A 2538-nucleotide genomic window follows, 5' to 3' on the forward strand; every position below is an offset into this window, starting at 1 on the left:
TTATGGGCCTAGTTTAATATTTTGGTAATGAACAATATTTGGCAACAATTTTTTTCTTGAGATTTCCATTACAACAATGAACAATGAGTAATTAAGTTATCAGACCTGCAAATAAGTGCACGTCGAATTGTCATCATCTAAACTATCCCAACATCATACCGTTTTGATATGATGGGTCACAAATGTGTTAATTTATTTTGTCTCTTGCCACATGATTATGCAGAAAGTCAATTTTATGTTCCAAATTCATTGAATCGAAATGTGCTGTAAAAATATTATTTATTTAAAATGTGTTTGAATGTTATGAAACATAATTTGTTATTTTCTTGATTTTATGATATATATGTGCATATACATGTAGATTGCATGGATGTGTGTGTGTGTGTGTGTGTGTGTGTGTGTTTGGATAGACTGCGACAGTAAAGGGGAAAAGAGATATTGTATTTGAGTAAAATTGAAAAAAAGCTATGTCTGAGTTCGTATGTGTTTGTATGTATGTGCGCGCACATGTTTCTGTATGCATAAAGTATATTTTTATCAGTGTATGTTTGTGTTGTTATATTTAAATGTATAATAAAATTATGTGATGTTTGATCATATGTTTTCTCTGATTTTCCCAATTTCTTTCCTTTTCATGTATTAATTTATATGTATCTCCCATAGTGGGCAGGGAGGTTACTCAGTGTCTTCTATCCCCCTATATCTGTTTTCCAACTTGCTCTCTGTCTTTTTCTTGGATTGAGATTACTTGGTTTTGTCCTGGCTTTGGCTGAGAGGCTGGGTGGGGATCCTGACCTCCCATAGTGGGCAGGGAGGTACATGCTGTGTCTTCTATCCCCCCATACCCGTTTTCCAATTGTTTCCTGTCTTTGTCTTGGAATGAGATTACTTAGTTTTGTCCTGATCCTTGTCGGAGTTCCTTGGCTGGGAGGGAAACAGTCGAATGTTTAGTTATAGTTTTGGGAGATATTTTTTTCCTTGTAAATTGTAAATCATCTCTCTGTTATGCATTGTATTATGTTTAGTTTACATATTATATTATATGATTGGTAAACATTTGAGTGTATTCCTCTTAGTTGGGACCTGTGCTTGTGTCTGGATGAGACTTTTAGGTGATCTCAAACTAAGTACTTTGACGGTGTGCTCTTGGAATCTACATCTGTTCCCTATTTGAACCACTTCCCCTTTGTCTTACCTTTTCTTTTGTGCTTTAATTGTAATTCTAGAACTTTTTACTATCCCATTTTCTTCCTTTTTACTGGCGCTGATATGACCTTAATGTATTGCAAGCGCCGTAAAACCCTTAAAAACAAAAACTTAGCTGAGAGGGAAACAGTCAAATGTATAGTTGGTTTTGGGAGATGATATTTCTCTTCCCTTGTAAATCATCCCTCTGTTATGCACTGTATTATGTTTTGTTTACGTATTATATATGATTTGTAAACATTTGAGTGTATGCTTGTGTCTGGATGAGACTTTTAGGTATCTCAAACTAAGTACACTGATAGTGTGCTGGGGTTCCTGACCTCCCACAGTGGGCAGACTGGGTGGGGTTCCTGACCTCCCACAGTGGGCAGAGAAGTACTTGCTGTGTCTTCTATCCCCCTATATCTGTTTTCCAACTTGCTTTTTGTCTTTGTCTTGGAATGAGATTACTTGGTTTTGTCCAGGCCCTGGCCGGATACTCTAGCTGGGAAGGACACAGCCAAATGTATTGTTAGAGTTTTGGGAGATGATACTTTTTTTTCCTTGTAAATCATCTCTCTGTTATGTTCTGTATTATGTTTTGTTTACGTATTATATGATTTGTAAACATTTGAGTGTATTCCTCTTAGTGGAGACCTGTGCTTGTGATATAACTTCATATATATATATATGACTTCATAATCGTGTTGATTTATCGGAGACGTATTTTCAAACGGAGATGCCGTATTTAAATTAAACAAATCAGTATTTAAATAAATAGATAAATAGTGTTTGACTATAACTGAAACGTCCCTAACTCTGCCCGTACAATCTCCAGGTCGTTATTTACCTCCCCTTGTATTATTCATTACTTACGCTATTCCCCGACAAAGGGAGTGAATCCAGAGTCAAACGGAATTTCTCTATATAAATATTCTTGTTATTTCAGTACAGGCCTCTTCAAAAGGTACCAAGGTATCCCAGGTCACTATACGTCATGCATCACTGACCACACGGTCATTTCAGGTCAACAACAAATTTAAGGGGCGGTTTGGGTCTTTTCTAAAAAAAATTTAATTACCAATATTCAGCGGTTTTAATCATTCAATATCGTCATTATAGGTTAAAAAACAACATTTATGGTGAAAAGTTTTAATTATCTGTGTTGATACCCATTTTGCGACCTAATTTGGGGGTCTGACATTAAAAAATATAACAATCTCGTGGCAAACGTTCCACAAAAACTAATGAAGGAATGACCTCCATATTCTTCCTTCTTGTCAACATTGTACCATAGCGTGTCACCATAGAGAGATTTTACGGCTTTAGTTTATGAAATTTTTATTAGAACAT

The sequence above is a fragment of the Berghia stephanieae genome, chromosome 12 (assembly GCF_034508935.2).
Source record: "Berghia stephanieae isolate SIO BIC M18660-M18661 chromosome 12, UCSD_Bste_1.3, whole genome shotgun sequence".
Classification (NCBI taxonomy): Eukaryota; Metazoa; Mollusca; class Gastropoda; order Nudibranchia; family Aeolidiidae; genus Berghia; species Berghia stephanieae.